Source organism: Anas platyrhynchos, chromosome 10 (genome assembly GCF_047663525.1).
Source record: "Anas platyrhynchos isolate ZD024472 breed Pekin duck chromosome 10, IASCAAS_PekinDuck_T2T, whole genome shotgun sequence".
NCBI lineage: Eukaryota > Metazoa > Chordata > Aves > Anseriformes > Anatidae > Anas > Anas platyrhynchos.
Window position 1 is genome coordinate 295,273 of NC_092596.1, and position 18,487 is coordinate 313,759.

An 18,487-nucleotide genomic window follows, 5' to 3' on the forward strand; every position below is an offset into this window, starting at 1 on the left:
CAGAGGAGGCTTTGCAATTGAACACCTGGAGAATAGGTAAATTTCCCGCTGTTGTTCTCCTCTCCTCTTGTTTTGTTTTGTTTGTTGTTTTTTTTTTCCTAGTAGCATAGGCTTAAGACTCTGAAGAAACGGGCTGCTTTTTTTCATTTCCAACACTGGCTGTTCCTCCTGTAGAGATTATATCAAACAGTCTTGAAGTGCTTGATGACTTACCAGTCTGCAGATTTATTATCAAACCAAAAAAAACCCCGACTTGGTAGACTATTTTTTTCTTACTTTTGAATGACTACTAGGAAGAAGGTTGTTCCGGCATCAAGAAAGTCACGTGGAATGTAACAAAATTTACTGAACCAGTAAATAAAAACTATATTTTTCTATTAGTTCCATTGTTTCAACTCTTCTGACGCTTATGGATGGCACAGATAACATAGGGGAGATCGTGGTAATCGGAGCTACCAACAGACTGGATTCTATAGATCCTGCTTTACGAAGACCAGGACGCTTTGGCAGAGAGTTCCTCTTCAACTTGCCAAATAAAGAGGTGAGAACTTAAATTGAATGTTAGTGCTACCATGGCAAAGTCCAACTTTATAGGAAAAAAAAATAATTGACAACTTGAACAAAAGAGTGATATGTGGAGACACTGCAAAGTTGTACCTGTTTGCTTAATTATTTAGTCCACTTGGGCGTTTTCATCATGAAGTTGTGTTTTTGGTCTCAATCCTTCACTTCTGAATGAATAGGGGACGTGTTTGCATTTGATTGTGCCCCGGATCGGTGGTAGTAGTTTGAGTCATAATTATTTTCTTCTTTATAGTAATTGTAGCAATTTGAAGCATTGTGCCAGAAGTGCTTTCTGTGAATTTACAGCCTGAAAAGCAAATGTGATGAAGTAATGAGACTGTCACAATGAAAGCTTGCTAAGTTTTAGAGAAGATTTTTGGACAACAAAGAAATGTTTCTGGATAAATTTTTCATTACAGTATTTTCCTCTGGGTCATTAGGTCCCGTAGTTTGGAAACTTGTTATTGAAGCTATAAATGCCTTTTCTTTCATTGTAGGTTCCTAGAAAAAGTTCAGTATAACAAATAAGAAATATTCAATTTCCTGGTTGAAAATGCAGAGTGTATATTAAATAACTGTAAAATACTTGAAAGTTGAGCAAATAAGAAAAGCGTATTAATAGATGAGGGGTTTTGAGGAAGGACTGGGTTTTTTTTGTTTGTTTATTTGTTTGCTTGCTTTTTGGTTTGTTTGTTTCTTGGTATTTTTAAGGAAAACTTGGGACAAGCTAAAACGCAATGATTTTGCTTCCAGGCTAGAAAAGAAATTTTCAAGATTCATACTCGTGACCGGACCCCTAAGCCACCGGACATGTTGCTTGATGAACTAGCTGAGAAATGCATTGGTAAGACTGAAACCAAAATGGATTCTTGCTTGTGAGCAAGTTGTAAAGAACCTTAGCTTGTACCAGGCAGTACCCAAGCTCTTGTGCCTTGCTGCACAACTAGTCAACGAGGCAGCTGGCACGCCTTCATAGCAATCAGAGTTAGATGCTTTCATCTATTTACTCTTTGTTGTCGTTCTTTTTGTTGTCTGAGAACGTTAAATGGTTCTGGGGCATCTTCCTCAAGAGTATAGTTTTTGATGAGGAGTCTGCTTCAGCTGCATAAGCGCAGGATATCAGACAGTGCGCAACATGAAACTTCCCTGCAGAGCGGTAGCACTTTGAATTCCCTGTTAACCTGTTTGGTTTTGGCATTACAAATTCTTTAAATGTTGCATGTTGTAAACCTGGGCCTTGACTGATGTAATGTTTGATTTTTGTTTGTTAGGATACTGTGGTGCAGATATCAAATCTTTATGTACTGTGGTGCAGATATCAAATCTTTATGTACTGAAGCTGCGCTGTGCTCTCTACGTCGATGCTATCCTCAGATTTATGCAAGTAGGGAGAGGTTGCTACTATTAGAATAAAAGCAAAAAAAAAGCATTATATAAAAAAAAAAAAAAGCATTATATTATGCAAGTAGGGAGAGGTTGCTTCTATTAAAATAAAAGCAAAGGACTTTTTCATGGCTCTGAAGAAGGTTGTTCCGGCATCAAACAGGATCGTGGCTTCACCCGGACAAGCACTATCACCCATTTTCAAGCCACTTTTTAAAAGATCAGGAGCGAATATTTTACAAGTTGTGCAGAAGATCTTCCCGCATGCACAGCTTGCACTAAAGGAGGACCGACAGCAAGGTATAACCACAGCATCCACTTCTTTATAATTCTGCTAAAGCAAAAACTTGTGGTTTGTGCAATCAACTTAAACCTTTCAGACATAATGATGGTAGAATTTTATTATTTGCATGTGCATGTCTTTCTTTTGGGCATGTCTGGAAGATAACGCATAGGTTTTATTCTGGATTCGAAACTGAAATGCCAAATGGAAGCCCTGAATGACTCAATACACAGTAAAGGACGATGCGTTCTCTACTGAAGCATCCTGCTTCTGATGGCAGCTAAGATAATTAGCATTTGTACAGGTTGACTTGAGGTTTGAAGTATAAGGCACCTATTTTTCTTTAAAAAATCAAAACTCAGATATTTGGAGGGGAAGCATTTCTAGGTCAATGTTTCTAATTCCTTTCTGAAGAATGTCGGGACCAGGATACAAGTATAACTGGTCTAAGCTAAATATTGTTTTAGCTATCATCGTTTTTAACCAGTCTCCTAATTTAAATGTTTGTAGATCGTACTATACATGTGCACGTGAGATCAATTAGCACTGATATTTACTAGATGAATGGAATTCTGTGGCCATCACATCCTTAATCCCCGTGCTTTCATTGTGGGAACCTCCTCCAGAAAGAAATGGTCTTGTTTTTTTTTCTTTTTTTGCTTGTTTGTTTGTTTGTTTTTAGCTATTTAGCAACTGCGGAAATTGTTTGTAATCTCCTTTATTCTAAGGGGGAGAAAAAAATCACCAAGAGTAGCGTACCTTATACGTACACATCAGTGGGACTTAGTACAGCTTTGTAGGGCCATGTGCCATCTCCTTAGATCTGTGGTGGGATGAACTCTAGGAAATAGCTTTCAGTGTGTGCTCTCAAATGAAGAAAGGGTTTTGGCACTGATTTAGAAGCTGTATTCATGTAAGAGAACGAGACAAAGGCTATTCAGGAAAGTTAACAAACCTCTTTTGTCTTTCAGACCATTTAAATCCTATTTTACAAGATGATACGTTCGACAGTGATGACGATGCATCCTTGGTTTCTGGAGATGAATTAAAAGAGGGAATGCCTGACGGACCAGAGAAAAAAACGCCTCTGTTTCAGCAGGTAAAGAAAGATAGATCCCTGTTATGTTTAGATTCTCAGGACTGCTGAGTCTTTGTAAACAGTTCCAGCTGTTAAAAGTGCGAGGGGTGGTAGACGAAGGGGTAACATCAAGTTTGTGTGTTGAAGGGGTGCTTGGTATTCACAAGGAGAAAGGGTGAAGGGACTAAAGTGGTAATGAAGTTGCTCTGAATGACCAAATTGAAAAGCCCAGGCTTGTCTTCCTAAGCCAAAGTGATCCGTAGACTACCAGAACACGTTGACTTAATCCATGGCATTCTTTGAAAGACTCAAGACCACATAAATGTCCTGTCTGTCCTTTTAGCTAAAAATACCCCAACTTTATGGGTTTGTGTTGCCACCTTTTGCCCTTCTGTTTTCCAGGATTCTTAAACCAATGGTGAATTATGTAGCAGAAAGAAAACTGAGAAATGGCTTGTTAAAACACCTTGAGAAAAATCTGAATGGTGTCTTTATTTGTTAAGCCACCAAGTTGTGTTAATCTTGTGGTATTTTAGTATGGAAGTCATGCAAGCCCACTGTTGGAAAGTTAGATCATGTTGTCACAGCTGGATCAGTTATTTTTCTCAGTTTCTATTGCTGTGCTGTCCAGAAGATTTTCTGTCCTCTAGAGCAAGGCTAAGTCTCTAGCATCTTTGATTTAAGCCAGCAAAGGTACAGCCTGATTGTAGTGGGGAAACAAATGCTCCTCACAAATTTATTTCCTAGTAGTAAAGCAAGATTGCAGGGATATTAATTTGCAGTCTTGGTTCAGTAAAGAATAGGCAACACAAGGGAAGAAGATGAAACAATTGGAATGACTGAATAACTTAACTGGAAATCTTACATGTATTTAATGTACCGCTACCATTTGGATTATTTGGGGATGGAAAAGTAAGTCTATAGGAAAATTACTTGGAACATCTGTGTGTGTCTATTCAGCACCTCATTTATAAACTTGTTTTCTTTACTCTTGTTCTAGGAGTGCTTTCTGTGAACCAACATCACGCCGGCCCCGTCTGCTAATAGTAGGAAAAGAAGGGTACGGCCAGGTTTCTTACGTGGCACCCGTGGTGTTGCACGCTTTGGAGAAGTTTCCTGTTCACACCCTGGACCTTTCTGTTCTGCTTACAAACGTTGCACCGCCAGAAGAGATCTGCAGACAGGTACCTTTTTTCTTTTTATTCTCATCGGATTCACTGACTGTATATAAAGGATCAATCGAGTTGCAAGTAAGGTGAGCAAAATTCATTGGTAATGGAGGTGGCGTTGTTTTAATGTGCTGGGATGTTTGCTTCTGTCTGAAAATCCCCTTTTCTTTTAGACAAAACCACAAACAATCTGGATGTTGTACATGTCCACATTTTCCATACCCAATTTTACAGTGATGATGTTGCTAGCAGCTCAGGAAGCTGGGCGGTGTTGCTAATAAACATCTCTTTGTGGAAAGAAATGCTGCTCATCTCCCCGGGATCCAGAAAGTAGTTCTCATTGCCTCCGAAGACTGTGTGCTCCCAGTAGATGGCTCTGTATCAGACTGCATGTCGGCTACTTTTTGTAGCCTTCTTCTAAATTGTATTAGTAAGGCAACCAAGGTTTGGGGCTTCTGTTTATTTTGTTTTCACGCGGACATACACAACTTGTGCCGTTGCAGTATGTGCAATAAAAGCATTAACATTCACTAAACACTTCATTTGCACGCTGATGTGGTTTTAACTAGAAAAACTAAACAGATCTGGTGTTTTTACTTTTAGGCAGGAAATCCATTTTATTGTTTGGCATCACTACCTTTAAATATTTTTACCTTTAGTGGGAACATTTGAGAGCCATACAAGTAAGGACAGACATGTTACACGACTGAATACTGATGTGTCCCGTAAGAGGGACATTTCCTTTCTTTGTTATGCGATGATTGTGGCTGTGGCCATATAGCTACGGTGTCTAGCCACTGCCTGAATATATCCTTCCCATCTTCTGACTAGAGTTCTTCGAATACTGGTAATCTGAAAGGGTGCACAGAGAAATTCCTTATGTGAAAGGATGCTTGCCACTCTGTTCACATAGTTTCCTTTCATGGGGCAGTCAGGTGGCTATGTAGCTATGTATTAACAGGTTATTCTACGTGTTTTAGTTTTCTTACCCAAGCTTTCCTTTTCACTAGCTGATCCGAAATGCTCAGAAGACAGCACCAAGCATAATTTATGTCCCAGATATCCATTTATGGTGGGACAACGTTGGACCTGCCTTGAAACTTACTTTTCTAACTCTAACTCTTCCAGCATTTTCGCCTGTTTTGCTGCTTGCTACGTCTGATGTACGTCACTCAGATCTCCCAGAAGAGGTATTTGTCAATACTTTTCTTACTATTTCTTCAGTGTCTTGTAATTTATGAATGCTTTCAGCATCAAAATGCTGCGCTTTCTTAAATGCCTACTGTTATTACTCAGGCACCCTAACAAATCACTTAAAATTTGCTTAGAGAAAAAGAATACTGTGAAAGCATCTGCTTAAGGTTTTTTCTGAGTCAAGCAAGTGACTTTCACCCCCTTCTCATGCATGCAAATAATAAATTAATACAATAATTCTGGTGGCTACAAAGTGGTTCAGTCAAGAATATGCAGTGCTTGAAATGACAAGAAGATGTTTTTACTGAAGAGATTTCTTCTGACAGTCTGCCATTCCATGCTATGTTGGGTAAACTGCTAATAATGCAATTTAGTAGAGAATTGAAACAGTTTGATTAAAAAAAAAAAAAAAATCAGTTTCTTTCTTCATATAGGCCAAAGCTTTCCAAGCTGGAAAGCTGAGTTCCAATTTCTGCTCAAGTAACTTTGGAATGGAATTCTAGTTGTATTCCTAAATAAACTGTAGTAAAAGTACATGCAGAACTTCATTGACTTCTGAGAGTTTACATTAAGGGAAGGTGCCCAAAACAGGAACACGCTGTTCTCATTCCGATTATTTTGTCTCAGTTACTGGGGGAAGAGAACAGGTCTTACCTAGATGTGTTTATTATCAACTGCTTTGAAAGTGCTTGAGTTCCCACAGAAGTTTTTGTACAGGTTCTAAATTCCTTCTAAAATAAGTAGTGAAATTCCTTACCTACCTTTTAATACTAGAAATTGAAAATGGAGGAAGATGTAGAGGTACTAGCTACTTCAGACACCTTTTGGTAGAGAAATAAAAACTCAGCAAAAAGCCCTCACTTGTCTGCTGAAGCCTTTCTCTTCCCTCTATAGCCATAAAGGTTCTAAGTAAAGGATGCAGCAGGGCCAGTAAATACAAAGGAAGCGATGTTGGATGTGGTGAAAGCCATTACTTTATCAGTGTAGCGTACAATCCCTTCACCAAGATTTAATTCTACAGGTGATTCTTAAAGGTGATATTTGAATTTGCCATGCCAGCCTGTGAAAATGTAGCCATTTAAGGCCAGGAAGATAACTTTTTTCAGTTTGTGTTCTTCAGGTTATTATTCATTTTAAAAGGTACTCATCTTTTTGGAATAGAAGATGAGTTTTTGTGGCCTTAAATCTGAAATGTCTTTCCTCCTTCTGCTTTAGATCCAAAAATTATTTAATAAGGAATTTGGAGAAGTGTGCAATATTGAGTTGCCTGGTAGGGCAGAGAGAGCAGCTTTTTTTGAGGACCTAATTCTAAATCAAGTGGCTAAGCCTCCTGTAAAGAAAACAGGTGAGGAGGATATAAGAAGTACATCTAAAACTTTCCTATCGAAGTTACTAGCTCTTTGGGATTTGCTTTGGCGGTCATTTTCTGTCAGTAATTTTGTCATATGCTTGTATTTGAGTACTGTAAATTGGCTAATTTTTCCTGGTTAATTGAAGTTGATCGGACATTGGAAGTCCTGCCTGTAGCACCACCAGCTGAGCCTCAGAAGCCACAAGAGGAAGAAGTAGGGATGCTGGAGGAGGAAGAGGAGGATGCCTTGCGTGAACTTAGAATTTTCTTGAGGGACGTTACTCACAGACTTGCCACTGACAGACGTTTCAGGGAATTTGCAAAGCCCGTTGACCCACAGAAGGTAAACTAGTGCTGATCTGTGTGTGTCTGTAACTTCTCAGCGTTCGTATTTCTCAGCGTTTTGGGGAAGGTTCAACTTTGTTTTTAGGGCTGCACTATTAGGATTTTGCAAGAAGCAGAGGCAGTGCTTTTACTTCTGCTGACTCTCAGATGTCTCTTATCAGATTATTCGCTGAAAGCCCTGGTTTCATTCTAAGAAGCCAGTCCAAATGCCAACACAGTCTGTTCGTGAAAAGGCTTTGATATGTAGGCATGTCACAGCACTGAAAAGCACAGAGATCTTTCCTTATAATTACAAACAGTACTTACAGGACTACTTTAATGAAGTCTAAAGCCCTTTATTGGACTGTCAGTTCCTGTGGGAACAGGAATAGGAGCAGCAGTTTGTAAAAATAAGTTTTGAGATCCTGTTCTCTGTTTCATCTGGAACTCCTCAAGAGGAATCAACCATAAGTGCAGTGTGTTTTCTTTTTCCTCCAATAGGCTGCTTAGATCCCTTTTTCTCCTTAATTGATTAGATAAGCCTAAACTAGGGGCGTATATTTCAAAGACAGGTGTAACTTGACTATACCTGCGGATCAGCAAAGGCCTCTTCACGTGGGCATCCACTGGCTTTTCTTCCCCTTTTCTCCTAGGTTCTTGAGCTGTGAAAAATCTAGACAGATACGTATGTCTTCATCTGAACTAGTCATTAGGCTCCTCTTATGGTCTGAGGGAAGAAATCAGCACCTCTGGGCCCAGTTATCTCATTCTAAAGTAGATGCCTGCAATAGGTACTTCACAGGTGCAATTCATGCACCTTTTCCTCAATGTCGACAGCAAAAAGAATGTTGGATGGCTTACTCAGCTTTCACTGTTGTGATTTTCTGAAGCAAAGTGAAATGAATCTCCCACCCTCAGTGTTTCTTCTGTACCATGCACGTGCTTCTGACGTCCCTACTTCTTGTTGTCCTCTCCTAGCAGCTCTAATGCCAGTTGAAAGAGCCCTTCCATTTTTGAGAAGCAAACTGGTTAATTTCAGCATCTTCTGATGCATCGCAAATGTTCAGGGTTTTTAGGAAGTCGTTTATTTAAAGTTTTCAGAGTAATTTTGGTAGACAGTGTGCAAGGTTAAGAAAACCTCTGAATGCTTGTATTTGATCTGCAGGTACCTGACTATGCCACAAGGATTAAAGAGCCGATGGATCTTTTAACAGTTCTGACTCAAATTGACTCGTGCCAGTACCCCGCTGCAGGAGACTATCTGAAGGACATCGATCTAATCTGTAACAATGCCTTAGAGTACTACCCAGATAAAAGATCTACAAGTGAGGATGTGCTTTTTAGCCCTAGTTTAAAAAATCTGTCAAACGTATAGATGGATAAATGCTGTGTGCGGACAATAGACTTTGGATGGATTCGATGATTTTGGACATCCACAGAGAACATCTCTTACCACATTGTAAATATTTTATCATTTTGCTACTTGGGCATGGAATTGTGATATAAATGTTCCCAAGGAACTAGTGCTTTTGTTTTAATTAACTTCTATGTTGATATGCTGAAAATATTCACTGAGATAACCTTTCGGAACCAACCTATGAAGAAAGCAATTTTTTTCTGTGATCAAAACAGTTTCATTGGTTGGTAGACAACATTCAGTTAAAGTCCGTAAAATTTCAGATTGTCAAAGAGCCTATGTTTTGCAAGACACTGCATATTCAATGGTGAGGAACAAAATGGATACAGAGTTTGGACGACTTTGTGAACAAATTAAAGAATCTCGTGAGAAAAGAGGTACGTGCTTTAACGCTAAGGATTTTAAGACTTGTCTCTGCATTTGTAACTGAAAATGCACAACGAAGATCTTTGGTATCTATTCTTTAATGCAAGGTCGCACCTCTCCAGCATGTGCTCCATGTGACAACTCCAAGTCACCACAGCAGAACCCTGCTACTGAAGACGACAAACCAGATGAAGAGAGTAATGAAAATGAGGCGATGACAGCGGCACCTGTAGATGCCAGTACACCTATTTCTAATGGTAAGTTGCATTTTATTCAGCTGCTCTTGTCATTCATACCTTCTCTGTTCTTGAGACGCAACAGGTGTCTCTGATGCCTGGCTCTTTATGCCAGAGGTATTTTGTTTTCAAATTTACTTCAAAATGTGAGAGAGAAATCCAGAGGTCATCCATTCAATATAGTTATGAATTAAAGTTCAAAGAAAGTTGGTTTACAATATAAAAAACAAAAAACAAAAACAAAATAAAACAAAACAAACAAACAAAAACTTTGACGGCCCAATTGCCATTTAGTCGCCCCTAAATTGCTAATTCTTGAGGTAAAAAATGTTGTGGATGGCAGTTTCTGAATACTTAACTAGTTTTTAATTATGCAAAATGGTATTTTTACCCCCACTCCACCCCTCCCTTCCCCAAATGCTAAAATCTTAGCTCCCTCATACTGTGATTTCCAGTTGAAGGAGGGAAGTCTAACTAGTGAGAGTGGGAATTTTGCCATGGACTCCACCCATATCCTTTTGCAATACTATATGAATACTACGAATGTTGGGCAAAACCACAAAGTTTGTTTTTTCACAAAAGGTTTACCGAATCAGGAAGCATACGAGGTATAAGTCTTCACGTTTTTTCTCCTTTGAATATTCCCTTAAAATTGTCTCATTAATTAATCTCTTCCAAACATGTGCGGTGTCAAGAGTTGGACTTGATGATCCTTAAGGGTCCCTTCCAACTCAAGATATTCTATGATTCTATGATTCTATGATTCTATGTATTCAGCTTTTGAAGTCTTCAGCTTGATACCAGACTCGAAGGAGAGCTTATTTCCAGAGGCTTTTATGATGTTCATCTGTATTAGTTCATGCAGTAAGACAGTGACTTTATCAAATAACCTCACGTTGTATTAATACTGCCAATCCAAAGTAAGAATCCTCAGCATGTAAAATCCTGAAAGTGACTGTTTAGTGAATGAAATTCCATAGCAGTGTGTGTGGTTTGTTTGCTTGTTTTTAATCTTAATAGCAAACTGACCCCATTAACTTTCAACTCTTTTCTCAGCATATGTAGGCAGTGGTAGCTCAGTTCCTTTGTTTTCCTTGTCAGTCAAGTAAGATGAAGATAATGGATTTTGAAGAAAGAATTCTTTTGGTTATGTTTTGGATTACTTTTTTATGCTGTCTCTTTGTAGGTGCGTCAGAAAGAAAGTGCAGAAGGAACAACTGTGCGCATGCTGCAGCAAAGCGAAGAAGGAGTTCTCAATTCGATACAGAGAACAGAGTACCAACAGATGACCAAAACGATAGTGATGAAGAGTTTGTGGACAAACATGTTTCTGACATATGTCAAGTAAAACTTAACACTGAAAAGGAAAGTGCTAAGCTTTGTGGATATTCCCCACCAAGATGGGGAACTATAACTAATGAAAATCCAAGTTCAAATGGTAAGGGAGAAGTCCAACGGATCCTTTAGCACCTTATTCTTGCTGAGGAGGATTGCACTATTTATTAGCTTTAGCCTTCAATTTCACTCTATTTTTTCTGTTACAGCTCTCAAAAGTCACCACACAGTTTATTCCGTAATGATGTTGCTCCTCTAATTGTGCAAGCCAAGCCCGCATGTTTCTGTAGGTGCTGTTTTTTTGATTCTGAAGTCTGTTTTTTTCTAATGGTACCTAACTGAAAGCCAGCAGTCACTGACATTCTTTTATTGTACGAGGTGCTTTCCAATAACGAGCAGCTTAGGTGAAAAAGCTGCACTTCAAGATGCGTGGATCCAGAGTAACATGTGGAATAGGAGACTTAAGCCCTAATGTTGTACTCTAAGATGTGTTCCCTAACCTGAATTGGCAACATGACTATTTTTTTCCACTATTAAGCTTTTCATTAGTGCTTTTGGTTTGTTTGTGGGTATTTTTGTTTGCTTTTTTTGTCTTAGTTTCTAATTTTTGTAGAGCAGTGACTTTAGCTGGAAAGAAGGGAGAAGCCAAGTATTTCTCAGTGAAGACGATAACAATTCTGTCTCTGTATTTGTAGAAAGAGACTGTTTGGCAGGTACAGGATACTTCACTGAGACTGTATTCTAGATAAACAGAAAACCTGACTGAAGAAATCTGTGTCCTTCCAGATTCCTGGGCATTTCAAGCGGTGACTCCTGAACGTTCTTGGGAAGAAGACCAACAACAGATAAGTGATGAGAACACTGTACAAGTCCCTACGGAGACAGACTACATAGTTATTGTGGATCGCTATGAGCTCAAAGTATGTCTAATTTCAGCTTTTTTTTAATGCTCAAATAGGACATATTCCTGCGTCATGTAAAATTGCAAATTAAGCCCATTGTTAACCAATGCCAATTAAAACAATTAATTGGAAGGACATACAGATAGTGAAATAATTCAGCCTTTAATGCACTGTGACTGTTTAGTTTCCACACCTCATGGAGATTTCTGTAGGCTACCATTTGCTTCTGGTTATCTGTAGTTTAGGAGACAGATTCTTTGCCTAATTTTTAAGACAAAAGGCCTTGCTGAATTTTAAAATACCACACTGACAACCTGCTAGTACTATTATGGATATCATTTTAATGATTCATAATTCTTATGATGGGTTTGAGGGCTTTTATTTGGGGATTTTTTTTCATGCTTTGATGTATTAAGAACCTGAAAAGGATCTTTATTTCTTGCAGTGATGATATTAAACCTGAAGTTAGCAGGTTGACGTAAACTAGCTAGCCATGGAGAAGTGACTACTTTTCTGAAATTCCTTGAAAGTGCAGTATTAGAATTTCTTATATTGTGTGTGTGTATATATATATATATATATATATATATATATATATATATATATATATGTACATGAAGGAGGCAGAGTTTGCTGATAAGATGATAAGCAGCATTATTTCCAGGGGGCAGTAGTATTTCCATTTGGTATGGCTGCTCCCTAAAGCTACATGCTTGCAGGCTCACACAGGTAATGGACAGCTGTGGCAGTGGAAGAAGGTGCTGCCACTAGCTTGCCACTGTTGCTGTGCCAGAGATTATCATCTCTGCATCTTTGGTAATAGAAATGACTGTGTGAGAGAGAGGTGATTGCTACAAGCAGTCGCTTTGCTATTTACCCACCCCTGAATTTAAAGGTAGGATTGAGCAAACTAATCCACCTTTGCTCTGGGCGTTTGAGCAATCTGTTCTGCCAGCAGAGTTGTAGGCATGGCACACGTGGGTAAAGGTAATCACCTAAGGGTGCTTCCTTTTCCAGCTGGCACAGCTGTATCTACAAGATCTGCAGCCTTTTTACAGTGCCCCACGCTGCTGCAGTGCTTCTCTAATGAAATGCAACAGTGGCTTTGCTGTGGCAGCAGCTGTCCTACAAAGAGGATCGTGTCATTCCCTGCTGCTTTGGGAGCAGTCGACTTACAATTACAACCACTGATGTGATAGATTGGTTAGTAGTAAAAGATTGTCCGAAATTTCAGCCTTTCCTTTCTCTGAAATATGAAAAATTAACTCATTTTCCCTGCTGAAATCTCATGGGATATTTAATCTGTTCTCTGAAGTGTCACATTTTATTTAATAGCGTAAGAAAAAGTAGGCTCTCACTTGTATTGTTACTGTTCAACCTCCGAAAACATATAGAGCGTATTCAAAGGATCTGGTACTATTCTAAAGTTGTTGTTTTGCTCCATTGTTGTCTTCAGAAATTGTTATGCTTTGTCACTGAGATAACGAAGGGATTTGACATTTATCACCTGGAAAAAGTATATGGCGTCATTAATCAGTGTATTTACAACCAGAGAGAAGACTACGACAAAACCGATTTGGTGAAGGTAATTTTTGTTTTGAATTCTAGCACTTTCTGTCACTGTTACGCAGTATTTGTGTGTTCTGGGGTATCGTGGTTGTTTAGCATTGCTCTTCACTGCTTAGCTGTCTGTGCACAGACAACAACAGTACGACTTCTCCCTTTCAGTCTGGAAGACGTTTATCCACCTTGCAAAACAATTGTTATATTTGGCATAACTGTTGGCAGTTTCTGCAGGAAAAAGCTTGAACTTGAAGACAATGGGTCCACCCACACAGCCCTTTCAAAGCAGTTAACCTTAGTCTGTCAGTAGTTTTCCTTGGGAACCATTTTGGGAGCGGGAGGACTACGAAGGGAAGGTGCTTTTCTAAGTCTTTCACTCGCTCTCTCCCTCTACAGCCAGTCATGCACGGTGATAGCAGTTGTTCCATCCTTGGAGAGAAATTTAAGTATATAACAAGAGTTTGAGACTTCTCTCTAGTCACACTCTAATCTCTTTTTAACTAATGCGCTTGAGTATCTGTAATTGGGGAGATTTCTGCCTGTGCCAGTTTTACACTGAGTCAAATTCTCTGGTCTCTTCCTGTAAAAGATGATTTCGGAGTTGTCCGAACTCCTCAGAAATCTGTGTGAGGCGTCCATGGTCCAAGTCAGGTGTTCCCAGTATACGCTTGGATATTCACTCTTCACATTGAAGATCCTTGAACCCATTTATCTTAGAGTTGCTTGTGCTTGAGAACAGATGAAATTTGTTGTGCCGATCAGTCTGCCTTGAAAAGAGAGTGCCTCTTTTTTTTAGGCACTGGTCATCTCGATCTCTTCTTCCACATGTGATAAAGAGTTAGAACGGACACTCTGTTCTGCCTGTGAGAGGATTATTTAGATTCAGGGAGGCCGCTCCTGAAAAAAAAAAATGAGATCTTTTAGCTCGAGAAGGGATTTATTTATGTTATCTCATGGCCTGTGAACTTTTGTAACTTAACATTTAATTTAAGTGTTAAAAGTTAAGTAGCTTTCTTGGTTTTCTATTTCTTCCTTTAGCTTAGGCAAACAAATCTCTCCTATTCAGAGTGCACTGTACAAGTTAGTCAGGAGCGTGCTCTACTGTATGGAGAGAGAGAGGACTTAAGGAGTAATTATTCAAAGTCCAGAAATTAACTTGAGCTTGTTGTGGCTTCTCAGCAACTGTTTCTTCCTTCTAATTGTTGTGAAACCACTGCTGAGAGAGATCCATATAGTTTATATCCTCCTCTCTATTTTGGATGTGTAAGGATGCCTCTGAAGCTAGAAGGGGTAATAGGCCGTTGTGATGGTGGTAGCACACTGTTTGCTAAATATTACTAACCATGTATTACAAATTATTTATTTTTATAGTAATAGAAAGTGTTCTTAAGCTTTCATTTGTGCTTACTGCTATTTTAGTAATAGGTAGTAATGGTAATAGAAGGATGGTTGGACTAGATGATCTTGTGGGTCCTTTCCAACCTTGTGTTTCTATGATTCTTTCATGAGGAAGCTGTAGACCGCGATGAGGTCTCCCCTCAGCCTGCTCCTTTCCAGGCCGCACGGGCCCAGTGCCCTCAGCCGCTCCTCATATGTCTTCCCCTCAAGGCCCTTCACCATCTTCGTAGCTCTTCTCTGGACACTCTCCAACAGTTTAATGTTCTTTTTGTACTGTGGTGCCCAGAACTGCACACAGTGCTCGAGGTGAGGCCGCACAGCGCGGAGCAGTGCAGGACAATCACCTCCCTCAACCGATTAGCAGTGCTGTGCTTGATGCACCCCAGGGTATGGTTGGCCCTCCTGGCTGCCAGGGCACACTGCTGGCTCATACTCAACTTGCTGTCAACCACGACCCCCCTAGATCCGTCTCTGCAGAGCTGCTCTCCAGCATCTCATCGCCCAGTCTGTACATATAACCAGGGTTGCCCTGTCCCCGGTGCAGGACCCGGCACTTGCTCTTGTAAAACTTCATGCGGTTGGTGATCGCCCAGCTCTCCAATCTGTCCAGATCTCTCTGCAAGGCCTTTCCACCCTCAACAGTCAACAACTTCAAGTTTAGTGTCATCAGCAAATTTGCTCAAAACACCTTCTAGTCCTACATCCAAATTGTTTATAAAAGCATTGAAAAGAACTGGCCCTAAAACGGAGCCCTGGGGGACCCCACTGGTGACCAGCCACCAGCCTGATGTAGCCCCATTTACCATAACCCTCTGAGCCCTACCCGTCAGACATTGCTCACCCATCGTATGATGTTTTTTATCTATGCTTGACATTTTTAATGGGATTGTGTATATGGTTTGCTTTTCTTGTTCTCTAAAATGACTTTTTGAGAAATCCTTTATATAATGAACATGAAGTTGAGGAATCACAGACAAGACAGATGACAAGAACTTCTGAGGTGCTCAAAAGAGTACACCATAAAAATATCCATTTCTGCTTCCTAGCTTTTTTCCTAATCTGTTGTAAGTGCATTGTCATCTTTCTCCCGTGACTGCATTCTACAGGGCTGAGTTTTTGGGATACTAGCTAGCACTCCTGAGCACATTACTTCAGGTTTCTAGGCCAGTCTAATAAGCGTCTTCCACCACTGTGGCACCAGTATGAATATGAACCAGTCCTTTTTGTTAGAATTGTAGGGGTTGGAAGGGACCTGCAGAGATCATCGGGTCCAACTCCCCTGCCAAAGCAGGTTCCTTAGAGCAGGTTGCCCAGGTAGGCATCCAGATGGGCCTTGAATATCTCCAGAGAAGGAGACTCCACAACCTCCCTGGGCTGCCTGTCCCAGTGCTCCGTCACCCTCACCGTGAAGAAGTTCTTTCACATGTTGGTGCGGAGCTTCCTGGGCTCCATTTTGTGGCCATTGCCCCTTGTCCTATCCCCACAAACCACTGAAAAGAGGTTGGCCAAATCCCTCTGTCCACCACATCTCAGATATTTATACACATTGAGGAGATCCCCTCTCAGTCTTTTCTCCAGGCTGAACAGCCCCGGGTCTCTCAGCCTTTCCTCACAGGGGAGATGCTCCAGGCCCCATTATCGTCTTTGTTGCCCTCTGCTGGACTCTTTCCAGGAGACCCCTGTCTTTTTTGTACTGGGGAGCCCAGAACTGCTGGACACAGTGCTCCAAGTCTAACTTTTCTCAATTGTTTCAGGATCTATCTATGCTATATAAACCATGGAGCTTTCTAGGCAAACACTGGCAAATCGTGAGCCAGGTGCAACTCAATGCCGACGTTTCCGTCAGTGTGTTAGGGGTGGCAGCTTTTTCCAAGACTGACCTACGCCTGGCACCTAATCTGCGTTTCAGTAGATGTACAGAAGGGAACAAAGAGCTGTGTTGTTAGCACTGTATTTAAAAAGCTACCGTGAAGAAGATGCCTGTGTTGAGCGGACAACAGGAAGCTTTCATTGCATCTCCAGGCAAAGGAGAGGAAAAAAAAATATCACTGAGGCAAAAATGTGTTTCTTCTTATCCACTTCAAGACGATGTTGAAAACCTGGTATCCTAAATGCATCTTTACCTATGGAACCACAGTCAGCTCATTGCATTGCAACTGGAAAATTTCATACTTAAAAGGGAATGACAGGCAACGAGGAAGCAGGAGCGTTCCTGGCATCAAAACTTTTGCTCTTCAAAGTTTTGGGCAAACTTCTCCCCGTTATTAGTCTGGAGAGAAGAAGACCTTCACAGTTAAATATATATAAAGGAGTAAATCTAGGTTGGACATGAACAGCTGTCACAGCTAAGGGTTCCCAGAAGCCCCATTCTGTTTTTTCTGACTTGGGGAAAAGATCAACTTTTAGCGTCTGAGGTAAAAACATTGCTAAAAGCAGCGGTATTGAAGAGAAGTACGTAGTGGGAGTTAAAGCGAAGCGTAGACTAAGATATCTGGACACGTACTGAAGGAAGAGCTCCTCTTTATTCAACTTGGAGGTGGAAAAAAAGGGGGTTGGGGGTGGGTTTTTTGTTTGTTCGCTGTTTGTTTCTTTTTTCTCCAAAGGTTTTGGGGGTGTCCCAGCCAGCCCCGGAGGGCATTCCTCCCTCAGCAGCGGGCACCTGAGGGGAACTCGGGGCTGGAGAAGAAGCCGAGGTCGGGGAGCCGGGCGCCCTCAGCGCCTTTATGCCCTGAGCCGAGGCGAGCCGAGCCGGGCCGGGCCGGCCGCCGCCTGCCGGGCGGAGTGGCTCCGCCCCGCTCCCTGCCGGGGGAGGCTGAGGCACCGCGGCCCGCCGCTGCCTGGCCCTGCCCGGCTCTCAAACCCTCCCGGGGACGGGGGGGGAAGCTGCGAGGCGCCAGGAGGATGCGAGTGGGTGCCGCGGGCTGCGAGGCGAGGGCCCGGGCGGCCGGCGGAGCTGGGACTTGGCGACGGCTCAGCACCCACCCCGCCGGCGGCGGACGACTCCCGGAGACACAAAATGGCGGCGGCGGCGGAGGAGGCAGGCGGCGGGGCTGAGAGGAGAGGGGGGCGAGGCGGCTGCGGGAGGCGACCCCAGGCGGCCACGGGAGACCCCCGGGGAGAAGGCGAGGCGCTCCCCCGGCCGGCCCTGAGGAGAGGGGCGGCTGCGAGCACCCCTTCCCCGGCTCTGTGAGGGGGGAACGGGGCGCGGTTGGGCTGTGACAGAGCCGGGGGTATGGGGGGCACACGGGCAGGGCGAGCAACTTCGCTTTCCGTGCCTTGAAACGGGACGGAGCCAGCCGAGACCGGGCTCCCCCCCCCTCTATATATACACACACGCGCTCGGTGTGGCGGTGGGAGGGGAGCGGGGCCATGTCCCCAGCCCTGCCGGGGGGTTTTGCGGTGCCGGGGGCTTTTGCGGTACCAGGGGCCGCCCTGACGCCCGGCTGACCCCCAGGTGCTGCGCGGCGCTGGAGATCGGCAGCCGGCGGGGCGAGGCACCTAATGGAGGCGGCGGCGGGGCGCTGAGGGAGCGGAGAGGCTGCGGCTGTCAGCGCTGCCCGGTAGGTGCTGGGGCTCCCTGTCAGGCTTGACGGAGGAGTTTGGCTTCGTTGAAGGGTGAGTCAAGGCTGAGGTGGCGGTCCCAGCCGGGACAGGCGCCCCAGAGAGCGCCTTGGGGCTGTCAAAGTGCACGGCGATCCGTGCAAAGGGGGCTTTGTTGTGGAAGGCCTGAGGTGAACACGAGCAGCCCGCTGGAGGGGGAAAGGAGAGGGGAGTTTGGAAAGCTGTGCTGCTGGTGTTAAGCAGCAGCCTGTGCTGTGTTGGTGTTTGCTCAGAGGGGTTTCACGCACGAGGAGCTGGTGGGTGCTCTGAGGAACCTGGTCCAGCTGTGGAGATCAACCTGTATGAGGCAAACCCCAGGACCTA

General features: G+C 42.5%; 1 long non-coding RNA gene across 1 annotated transcript; it reads left to right on the plus strand.

Moving 5' to 3' along the window:
* The first annotated feature begins 5,304 nt into the window (after nt 1-5,304).
* LOC140003362 (uncharacterized) lies at nt 5,305-7,479 on the plus strand. The gene is made up of 3 exons (XR_011811864.1): nt 5,305-5,667; nt 6,887-7,016; nt 7,169-7,479. It is a non-coding gene; the product is annotated as an uncharacterized lncRNA (long non-coding RNA).
* The last annotated feature ends 11,008 nt before the right edge of the window (nt 7,480-18,487 follow it).